We start from the raw sequence: 12,729 nt of genomic DNA on the forward strand, positions 1-12,729 counted from the left end.
AACACGTGTCCTTAGCGGAGCGTTGGGGAAAAGGGATGTTCGCGCAACCCACCGGGGCCCCGGGAGCCTCGAGATCCAAGCGGTGGAGGGACCCGAGCAAGTCTGTTGGTGGGAAAAGGAGAGAACAGGACTCCCAAGTCGGCTTCATGTTCATGGGCTTCTTGGTTTCTTTTTTCTGCTTGAGCAAATAAAAGTTTGCATTTCTTTCCTGGGTTAAAACACATACTGAGCTTGGGAACGGGGATGAAAATGCAGTAAAATTAATCCAGAACTACGATTTGGGGAGCTTCTCTCCATGGTTTCATCTATGAACAGGCCATCAGATGCTTGTCTAATCTTTGCCTCATGTTGTTTATACCTCTCTTGAGTTTGCGGTATACCAGATAGGCAATCTGGTGGTTTACATAAGTCTTTAGGCTTGGGGTTTTACCTCTTGACAACTTAGGAGAAGAAAACTAGGTTAAGATAGTGATTTTTGTATGTCAAGCCTGTGGTGTGTGTTAGGATTTGAGATTTCTTCAACACCTGGGGATTAGTGTGGCTGAACAGTTATAGAAGACAAATACGGCAAAAAAACAAAAACCCAAGAGTCCAGGAGCATTTTTCTGTGTACACAGATTATTAAATCAGGAAGAAAAAAAGATGGCTACTCACAGGCTTTAGCAATTAGAAAATTTTAATTTAATACATTTTTATTGAATTCCTGAATATGATGGTTCCCCCCTCAATTTTGTAGGGCAGAAAGACATTATGCAACCAACTGTAACACCAGAGTATACACTAAGTGATTTATCAGAATGCCATGAATGTAGAATATCGAACAATTGAATATCATTTTAAAGAACTCTTCAAAAAGGTAGAGCCCAGCCAGAATTTTTGTCTTTCTTGGTAGTTTCCTGTGAACCCTGATTAAACTGAAAGGAATGAGAGCCCCATTTGCCCAGACATGGGTCAAATACAGCCAATTTCACTAAGACCCTTTGTTGATACAAGGTGTGGAAGGAAACCTCACAAAATGCAGTATACATCTATGTATGTACACACACGTATATGAAATCAGTATTGTATTACTTGTGAAATTAAAGTATTATATTCTTTTTTAATGCATTTAAAGTAGCAAAAGAAGTTCATTCAACAGCAAAACATTATCAAGTTGGAAAGCTCCTTGTTTCTTCTTTATCCCCAAATCTCACCCAATTTGGTTATGGGTAGAAGCAGGCTGGAGACCACCGTGTTGAGAGTCAGAATGGAGAGAGATGATGTTTTCACGACTGTCTCCAAGATTTCCGTAACTGGTTGTGAGCATAGAGAGGCTGGCTAAGTCATAGAACTGGCCCCTGGCTTGTCCCCAGGGCTGCCATTTCACACTGTTAAGTTATGTTTATAGGTCAATTTGAACATGTGCTTCCCTCTTCCCCCACACAGCACTCTCTAGAGAAGTGGCCTATGGGGAAATAATCCTCCCCATCTAAGTAGTCTCCAGGTGGGTCTGTGACAGTGTCATGACCAATCTTAGAACTTATGTCAGCCATCACAAGCCAAGAACAAACGGTCAGAAAACTTTGAACCGAAAGCAGGCAGCTGCACACCTGGCATGCATGAGGCTTATGATCAGTCTTATTAGTGTGAGATGGAACAATTTCTCATGTGTGCTAGAGAACTCAGGACCGGTCCTGACCACCTTCCCATGGTTCTGATATAGTTCTCCTTCAGTAGAAAGGGGAAAAGCTGAAGCTTTCAGAAATAAAGGAATTCATTTTCAGAAATCTCTGCCTCTTCAGGCAAACACTATTGTAGCCAGAGATACAATCTGCATGTAACTTTCTATCCTACATTTTTAACTTAATATGACATCATACTCATTTTCCCATGCTGTTACATTGTCTTCTGAGGGAACTTAGCTCTCCCTTGAAGGGTCCACCTTGACTCATGAAGATTAGAGAGGGAAATGAGGTCCCACACCCACACTCAGAACTCCTTTAGGTACTCTGGCAGCTGCCTGAGAATGCCTCCCATACTCCTTAACTCCCTTCTGCGCAGAGCTAAGACATGATGCTCAGATTCTATCATTACCTTTTAGAATGTAGTGATATTTCAGCTACTGCAACTTTTATTTCATCTTCTAGTCAGTTTGAGTACTGACTGCCTTTGATATGATTCAAAATAGGGAAATATTCACACATGTAGGTGTGGCCCACCATTGAAAGCAAGGCCAGGCTGACATTTTTGCAGGAGGTTGTCGTGACAAGATATTCTTTCAAGGTTTGCAGATATCCGTAACTGGCGCCTTCATTTGTTTGTTAAGCCAATAGTCTTGGCCACCATTTCTCATTGTTCTAAGGTGAAGGAATTCTTAAGAAGATGTTTTAAGATTCAAACTAAGGTTATTTTCTTAGTATATAAGTTTCATTGTCACCAAACGCTAGAAAAGACCAACACTCTTAGGATTTTGGAAATCAAACAATAAAACTTAAGTCAAAGACAGAATACTTTTGTATTAGAAACAAAAAATATTTACCGTATTTTTGGGGAAGGGTAGGAGTAGAGGCTACAGAGTCAGACTGCATGACCTGGACACTACCACTTTATTTACTCCTGCAATATATATATATATATATATATATTTTTTTTTTTGCTGAGAAAGATTGGCCCTGCCCTAACATCCATGCCCATCTTTCTCTATTTTATATGGGACGCCGCCACAGCATGGCTTGACAAGCAGTACGTCAGTGCGCACCCAAGATCCGAACCTGCGAACCCTGGGCCGCCACAGTGGAGCGCACTCACTTAACCTCTGTGCCACCGGGCCGGCCCCTACTCATTCAACATTTATTGAGTACCTACTATGTGCCAAGTGGTTTTCAGTGTGCATCTTGCATATATTTTGTAATATTTTATGCTATTTTAAAGTGCATTTTTAAAATTTCAAATTCCTACTGTTCATAGCAAGTATATAGAAGTACAGCTGATTTTGTATGTTGACCTTGTATCCTGCAGCTTTGCTAAACTCACAATAGTTTCAGTAGCTTTGTTGTAGATTCCACTGGATCTTCTACATAAATCGTGTCATCTTCAAATAAAGACAGTTTACTTCTTTTCCATGATGGAGGCCTTTCATTTCTTTTACTTTCCTTATTTCACTGGCCAGAACCTCCAGTACAATGTTGAAAGGAAGTAGTGAGAGTGGTTGTCCTTGCTTTGTTCTTGATCTTAGGGAAAGAATTCAGTCTTTCCCATTATATTTGATGTTAGCTACAGGTTTTTAGTGGATGCCCTTTATCAGGTTGAGGATGTTCCCTTCTAATTCCTAGTTTTCAGAGAGTTTTTTTTTTTCTTTTAATCAGGAATGGATCATATGGTTTTTCTTTTTCAATCTGTTCATATAGATTATTATATTGATTGATTTTCAAAAGTTAAACCAACCTTGCATTTCTGAGACAAACTACTTGGTCATGGTGTATTATCATTTTTATAGATTGTTGTATTTGATTTGCTAAAATTTTTTTTTATGTGTGAAAAAGATCAGCCCTGAGCTAACATCCATGCCAATCCTCCGCTTTTTGCTGAGGAAGACGGGCCCTGGGCTAACATCTGTGCCCATCTTCCTCCACTTTTATGTGGGACGCCACCACAGCATGGCCTGACAAGCGGTGCATTGGTGCTTGCCCGGGATCCAAACCCGGGCCGCCAGAAGCAGAGTGCGTGCACTCAACCACTACACCACGGGGCCAGCCCCAGCTCAAATTTTATTATACAACTATGTATAGAGGGTATACATATATAACATTAAATGGTCTTTAATTTTCTTCTCTTGTTATATTTTTGTCTGGCTTTTATTTTTTTTGAATTAAAAAAAATTTTTTTTTTTGGTGAGGAAGATAAGCCCTGAGCTAACATCCGTTGCCAATCCTCCTCTATTTGCTGAGGGAGACCTGCCCTGGGCTAACATCCCTGCCCATCTTCCTCTACTTTATATGGGATACCACCACAGCATGGCTTGACAAGCAGTGCGTTGGTTCACGCCTGGAATCCGGGCCTGTGAACTCTGGGCCGCCAAAGCAGAGTTCGAGAACATAACCACTATGCCACCGGACCGGCCCATGAATTTAAAAAAATTTTTTTTGTGTGAGGAAGATCAGCCCTGAGCTAACATCCATGCCAATCCTCCTCTTTTTTTTTTTTTTCTGCTGAGGAAACTAGCCCTGGGCCAACATCCGTGCCCATCTTCCTCTACTTTATATGGGACGCCACCACAGCATGGCTTGATATGCAGTGCATCAGTGGGCGTCCGGGATCCGAACCCGGGCCGCCAGCAGCAGAGCGCGTGCACTTAACCGCTACGCCATAGGGCTGGCCCCTAAAAATATTTTTGTGGTAAAGTAAAATGCACACACACAGAAAGCCAGATCCAAGAAACCACATAAAACAAATATATATCTTTTTTTTTCAATTATTTTATTGAGGTCATATTGGTTTATAACATCATGTAATTTCAGGTGTACGTTATTATATATCAGTTTCTGTATAGACTGCATCATGCTTACCACCAATAGCCTAACCTTTACTCATTACCACACATATGTGCCCCTTTACCCCTTTTGCATCCGCTGCCCAATTTTTATCTGGCTTTGATATCACTGTAATGCTGGCCTCATAGAATGAGTTGGGAAGCATTCTCTCTTTCTCAATTTTCTGGAAGAGTTTGTGTAGAGTTGATTTTTTTTTTTCTTTCTTAAATGTTTGGTAGAATTCTCTAGTGAAATTTTCTTTGTGGGAAAGATCTTAATCATAAATTCAATTTCTTTAATAGATATAGGGCTATTCAGGTTATCTATTTCTTCTTGAGTGAGCTTTGATAGTGGAAATTTGCCCATTTCACGTAAGTTGTCAAATATATTGGCATAAAGTTATTCATAATATTCTTTTCTTATACTTTAAATAACTTTAGAATCTGTAGTGTGGTCACCTCCCTTACTGCTGACATTGACAATTTTTGTCTTTTCTCTTTTTTTCTTATTAGTCTGGCTAGAGGTTTATACATTTTTTTGGTCTTCTCAAAGAACTAGCTTTTGGTCTCATTGATTTTCCTTATTGTTTTTCTGTTTTTTATTTCATTGATTTCAGCTTTAATCTTTATTTCCTTTCTTCTGCTTACTTTAGGTTTTATTTACTCTTTTTTTTTCCAGTTTCTTAAAGTGGAAGCTGACGTAATTCATTTGTGACCTTTCTTCCCTTCTAATGTAGGCATTGTGTGTATGGCTTTAGACCTTGAATTAGGCAGGTGGAGATGGTGGATATAGAGGAGTCTGTGCAAAGAATTGGAATATGAAGAATGGAAAACATAATATAGCTTGGATACATAGTGAGAGATATTCCGTGTAAGGGGAGCACATGCAAAGAACTGGAATATGGAGAATTTGGAGAAAGGCAGGTTATTTATTGTGGCAGAGATAAAGTGAGCGCGTACAGCAAGGGAGGAAGCTGGAGAAGAGAAGTCCAGATAATAAAAGGCTTTAGCCTGAGGGCAATAGGAAGTCAATGAAGAATTTTAAGCATAGGAGTGGCATAATAATATTTGCATTTTATCAAGACCATTCTGGTGGGCAAGTGGCAGTGGAAGCGACTGGAGTCAGAAGCACCAGGTAGAAGGTGGTCTCATGCTAATCCAGATGAGAGATGGGGGTGGTAGTGGGGATGAAGAAGAATAGGGAGACTGAAGTGACAATAAAGAGCTAAAATCCATGTGAACATTGATGATTGACCAAGCTATATGGGGAAGGGGGATGAAAAGACAGTAGGGCAGCTAGTGGTGCCATTAGATGAGATAGGGAATAGACAAGGAGTGATACCTGCTCAACAAAAGGCTGACATAAGGGAAGCTATATTGTAGAAAAGAAACCATATTGTAACTTTTAGTGACCTCTGATTAACTAACCCAGACATGCTCTGTAGATTTTATGGCCCCTTCCAGCTGCTATAAGTTGATGACTTTGTTCTTTTGAGTTTTTTAGCAATGTCATGACCCCCCAAGCAGAGAGTCTATGCTGACAGCCATCATCAATGACAACTGAAAGATCAGGGTATAGGGCGTTGCTCTGGTCTCTGATACATATCCAGTAAAACAAAAGACTCTCAGGAACCAAGACCAAATGCCTCCTCCACCTGCACACCAGCCCCCTATATAACTGGCCTGTAGTCTTTATTCTGTAAGATGGTTCTCTTGGACATTAGTCAACCATCTTCCCTCTTGCTAGCAAGCTGTAGTAAACTCCTTTCTCTCCTACCACCTTGCCTCTTCACTATTGCCATGTCTTGTGGTGGGCAGATGACCCCTCTTGGCGGTAACAGGAGAAACATGTTATTGGCAGGCAGGGGCTAGGGTAGGAACGAGGTGGAATGATTCCAGTTTGAAGCATATTGAGTTTATGATGCCTGGGAGGCATTTAAGTAGAAATATATCATAGGCAGATGTGGGGGATCAGAATTGGTCACCCCAAAATGTGTCTCTTCGGTTAAGGAAAAGAGATTCTGAAAGAAACTTTGACATTCCCTCCAATTGCCTAAAAGACTTTAAGATAGAAGGCCTGTCCCCAGGACAGGCCATCACCATAGATAACTCTGGGTATCGGTAGACTGTCAGGGTCCTTGCTAAGCCCATTCTTATCAAAGTTCTGTCTACCAGACATTTGCATTTCCATCTCCATGTAAATTGCCTTCCTCCCCTTTGGAGTCCCAAACCACTACCCACAACATCCTCCTTTGTCTTTAGCTGAAAATGGTATTTAAGGTGATGGCTTTGGCCATTCTGATGAGTTACTCAGTTTTTCTGGGTTTCTCCCATGTTATAAAGCTTTGTTTGATTTTCTCCTGTTATTCTGTCTCATGTCAATTTAATTCTTAGACCAGCCAGAAGGACCTAGAGAGCAGAAGAATTGTCTTCCTCCCGTACACAGGTGTATAGGTGGGTTTGGAGCTTAGGAGAGATACCAGTATATGAATGATAAGTGTGAAGCGTTGTGAGTGGATGAAATCACCCATGGAGAGTGTGTTGAGAAGAAAGTAGAGGATGAAATTTTGGGAAACAACAACATTTCAGGGATTGTCATAGGATACAAGAGAGGTAAGAGCGATCATTTTGCTGTGAAAGAGAAAAGTTTCATGAAAGAGAGAACAATAAGATGAGGAACAACAACAACGTGTAAGATTTATCAACAGAGAAGTAATATGGACTTTTCATGAAGTATTTAAAAATAGTAAGATGTATTATTTGTAGAATATTTGGAAAGTACAGGAAAATATAAGAAATACAAGAAGGAAAAAATCCATAGCCCCACGACCCAAAGATTACTACTGTGCGTGTTGTGGTTTATCTCCTTTGGATTCTTTTTCTATCAGTGTTCATACACGATACACACCTCCCCGTTTTCTTTTACAAAACTGAGATACTATGCATACAGTCTTGGGTGCTGTGTTATTTTTCTTTTTCTGTTAACATTATATTTGAAGCATTTTTCCACTTTTGTGGTTACTTTAAAATAATTGGATGTAATAGAAAAATAGAGACAAGATATGATTCTCTTTTTTTGGAAAGGAAAATCGTTTTAGGGAAAAATAGAAAAAAATCTTCCTTTTAAAGGTAAAGCTGGGCCGGCCCCGTGGCTTAGTGGTTAAGTGCGCGCGCTCTGCTGCTGGCGGCCCGGGTTCGGATCCCGGGCGTGCACGGACGCACCGCTTGTCCGGCCATGCTGAGGCCGCGTCCCACATACAGCAACTAGAAGGATGTGCAGCTATGACATACAACTATCTACTGGGGCTTTGGGGGAAAAAATAAATAAATAAACATTTAAAAATAAATAAATAAATAAAGGTAAAGCTTACTCAGAGATGAGCTACATCACCTTATCCTCGTTACTATGGTGAATATCCATGTGAGCTAACCACTCACTCATAGGACAGAAAGAAAACCCACATGAGGATACGATCATTTTCAAGGAGAGGAAGACTTTGGGCACTGGCAAAGCTAGATTCGAACCATCTGTCTTGACATGAGTACAGTCATGTTTGGCCGCTCCATTGACCTACAGCCACCAGCACAAAAAGAAATACAAAGCTGCTTTCTGTGTGGTGGGAACTGGCCTTTTCCCGGGGAACTGGCCTTCCTCCCACAGAGAGAGTTGCAAGTTGCAACATTTCAAGGCTCTTGGAGCGGCGTAGCCCGGAATGGACTGGCCATCTCTGCCGGGCTGAGACGATAACCAAAGAGAACAATGCACGTACACAACTATTGGGCTGGGACGTTAGCCAGGGGGCTCAGTCCACGTACGCCACTGATAACCATTTTGTGCATGGAAACACAAAATGCTTGCTCTGCAAACTCTGTAATTGCTTACTCTGAAAATTACTGATGGTATAAAAACTGCTGGAAACTGAGCCCTAGTGAGAGTTCCACCTGTGGAAGGGACACCTTGCCCAGGATGTGTGATCCTTGCCCAGCCGCGTCGATTGACAGGGCTCTCCCGGCAGTGGGGCGTGGATGTTGTGAGTAACTGATTTGATGTGAAGTAATTGATTTGATATGAAGTAATTGATTTGATGTGGTCTTTTTTCGGTCAACCTGGTGTTTCTCTTTCCGGTTGATTTGTGTCATTTCTCTTCAGCCGATGTGGGTGTTTTCCCTTTCCAGTCGGGCTGATGTTTTTTCCCTCTTAATATTTGACCTATTTGGATCTGTTTGCAGACTGTTGCCTTTACTATCCTCTATATAATAAAATATACCTTCAGTCCATTTGTTTGGAGTGGAAAGTGTCTTTTACGTCTCCGATCGAATCCCCGAACCTCTTATAACACCATCTGAACCCCGTAACTGGATGTGTGCAATAAATTAGGTGACTTATTATAGTACCAGAGCCACATATTTTCCTGACATAGGTATGGGGGGGAAGCGCACTAAGACAAGTGTTTCTTGCATGCCAATGTGGGGCAGGCATCGAGTGAGGCCCAGGGAAATAGTGGTGACCCTAGTTACTGTCGTTTCCCTTGTGACATTTATAATCTTGGGAAATTGGTGACCCTTAAGCACTATATGACAGGTGCTCTGCTAAGCATTTCAACATGCATTTTTTTTCCATTTAAATTCCACAATAATCCAATGGCGCAAGCATTATCTTTATCCTCATTTTACAGAGATCAAACTGAGACTTGGAAAGCCGGATTATCTTGTCCTGGGTCACACTGATATTGTCAGAGCATATGGCAATTAATACACGATATGAACCTTCTGTCTGACTCCAACACTCCTGTTTCTAACTGCCTCTCTGTGATCTCTGACACTTTATAGACGAGTATGCTTTATCACCTACTTTTCTTGAATGTTTGTAAAGTTATCATGAAAAAACCTCAGGGCCACTGTGTCTCACAACTGAGGAAGGACCATTCATAATGGAATCTGAGTGAATGGCAAACCCTGGATCACAACCAGAGAGAATAGAATGTGAATGGTGCCCGGTCTTGGTCCGTTCCGGCAGACTTAATAGAACTGCTTAGACTGAGTGACCTATAAACAACAAGAGTTCATTCCACAGTTCTGGAGGCTGGGAACTCCGAGACCAAGGCATGGCAGATTCCGTGTCTGGTGAGAGCCCGCTTTCTGACTCAGTTTTTCACTGTGTCCTTGCAAGTCGGAAGGGCAGGAGCTGTCTGGAGTCTCCTTTATAAAGGCACTAATCCCATGCATAAGAGCTCCACCCTCATGACCTAATCACCTCCCAAAGGCCCACCTTCTAATGTCATCACACTGGGCGCTGGATTTAACATATGCAATTTGGGGGACACAAACATTCAGTCTTCAGCATACCCCTTCAAGTTGGGCAACACCGTGGCCCCGTATTTCGTGAAGTAAAGTGGAAACGCAAGATGCCCTGTTAAAGGAACTGTTCTGCAGTCTTGCCATCTTCTGCTCAAATCTAATACACATTCTGTAGATGGTATTTTTACATGACCTATAGAGAATTCCATTAAAAAAATAAATCTATAGCGACAGACTTGGCAAACTAAATTGCTCCACTCAGGGATTAGATCCATCACCTTATTCTCACTACTCTGGTGAGATATCTGGTGAGATATCCAGTTGAGCTAACTAGCTACTGATAAGAAATAAAGAAAACTCATTTGAGGGCACAACATTTTCAGTGAGGGGAAGTCTTTGACCACTGGTAAAGGAGAATGTTAATTTCACAAGCTTGACATCCATTGATATCTTAATATGGAATAATTCATTGTGCCTTTTTTAAAACTGCAGAAGCATTTAAGTTAATTACATTAAGTTGTCATAAAAGCTGACATCATTGCCGCTGTATGAAAAGCCCCAAAGAGAGAAACATATTCTGTAGGTATAAGTTCTTAAGTGAGCTAAAGTTTCTCCAGGTGGTCAGTTAAAATATTCTGAAATTCTTCGGAGAATTTCAAATGAGCCATATTATTTCTCTGGTATAGCTATATTAGGATCGCAAAACAATAAGCTGTCTTCCATTTTCAGAGCACTGGGATATATCCAGGAAAGTAACTTTGTAAACAAAATGAGATTTAAATTTTAAGTTTCACATTTGTACATTGCACATAAGGAAATTATTATCAGTCATGTTAAAGCTGAAACATGAACAATTTAAAGTTATTAACCACCTGTTATTAATAATGTTTTACAAAGTCTAGCAAAATTGGACAACATATATACTTTAAAAAGCTTTATTATAACTTGGGAGAAAGAAAAGGTTGTTTTTTGTTTTTTACATTTTTGTATTTTTCATTATTTCTTGCCAATCATACTGAAACACTAGCAAGAGAAGGAGCATATTTTAGGTTGGTATCTTCTGATCTGGGTAGCTCTGGGTTTTGTGCGTCAGGTCTCTGGGTAGAATCTTTGCACACGTACTTCTGGAGATGGATCTATGGGTGTCCTTATACGCTTAGACAGCCTGAGGGGTTGTTCAGTCAGTCTTTGCATAGAACGCTTCCTTAGCCTTTGAATTCTGACTTTGAAAATCTATGTGTTCTGTACTCTGGCTAACAGAGCTTCTCCAAAGTGTCTGGTGGAGGAGAAAATGACTTTCCCATGCTAGGACCTAAGTAAGTCATAGGCTTTTCTGTACAGTAAGGAGTATTCAGCTCTCTAAGCTTCAGGGAAGTTGTTAACTTCATCCCCAGATTATTTTTGGCATTGACCATGAAGAACAATATTGCCCAAATCCAGTACACACTTGACATGCCAAGGCATAGGGCTGTCAAAATAAGGACACCAGGGAGTCCAGGAACACTGAAGCCGAGCCAGTGACTTGACAGATGCCCTATAAAGAACGGAGGGCAGTGAGAGGAAAGTGGAACCAGGCACCTCAGGTCCTCTCGACCACGTCACTGTCATGTCTTCAGCCTGCTATTGGTGTCAAAGGGAGACTTCGGGATAAGGTTCACTCTACTTTCATAAGTAAAGGCAAGAAAGTTTTCTTAAAAGAGGGCAGAATTGAGAAGGAGGAGTCTGGGAAAAGGATAAAAGAGCTTCTTGAACGAAAAGAGTTCATTGAGAAAAGGCTCCATTTTCCAGGGAACCCTGCATTGGCTGAGGTGCATGACACCCGAATATGGTGTTCTCTTAAGGGATGAAACTGAGTTAGGTGTTAAAGTAGGAAGTGCTCTGGGCTATCTTCATGGCTCTACTGGAGCTCATGTAATTTTTGTTAAAGAAAGGCCTTGTCTTAAAGGCTGAAATCACAGAATTCTACATACTGCTAAATTCAGGAGAAAATGACCTTCATCAGAACGATGATAGGTAAAGGAATTATATCAGAGTTCTAACTTGTCTAATATGTGATTAGATAATCTAATATGTGACACTTTAAGTCCCACTTTAGGACTTCATAGTTTTATTTAGTTATCCACAGAACCATCTACATGACTCAGATCAAAATAAACTAAGATACAATATCCTTAAAACTCCCTTTGTCTTATGTATTTTTTTAATCTACTTGCGAATTTAGAAATCTCATTAAATCAATGAATAAACCGATGTCTTTCATTCTTAGACTCAGGGAGATAACTACGTACTCTCAAAGGTAATTCTTTCCCAAGGTACAGTTACAAACCTACTGAGCTGTAAGTCTTGGTTCATTTGCTCCCTGTGAAATAAAGCCATAAGTGAAGCCTATATAATGCTTTGTAGAATCTTCTTTTATGACGTGACATATTTAACCTCAACACTTTAGTGAATTTTTTAACTTCTCAGAAATCAATCTTAGATACCCCAAACACTAAAAAACAAAAACAAAACAAAACACACAGCCCATGTCCACACTTCTAAATGGAAGTTACAATTTTTACTATGATACACATATAATATATAATATATATACTATGTAATATATATGAAAAAGCATCAATTCTCTTTGCAAGGGAACTATACCTTCAATTTATCTCTAGAGATGAAGTCTTATTTACATCTTAGGGTTTTTGTTCTATTTTTGATAACAGCTTTAAAAATCGATGTGTGAACAAACCAGCATCTCTTATTCCTGTCTAGAAGGGCAACGAGATCTCTTTTCTAGTTCAGTCATCTCCATTTCCCAAACCCCAAAGTAGCCACTACAACAAGAAGACTAAGAAAAGACATCTGTATAATCTCAGTGCATAGTCTTGAGTGTCAGTGCTCTATTCTCTAACTCCTTCTTACTTACCCAAACAGCC

Source organism: Ceratotherium simum, chromosome 1, assembly GCF_057802395.1.
Source record: "Ceratotherium simum simum isolate JZ-2026a chromosome 1, ASM5780239v1, whole genome shotgun sequence".
Taxonomy (NCBI): domain Eukaryota; kingdom Metazoa; phylum Chordata; class Mammalia; order Perissodactyla; family Rhinocerotidae; genus Ceratotherium; species Ceratotherium simum.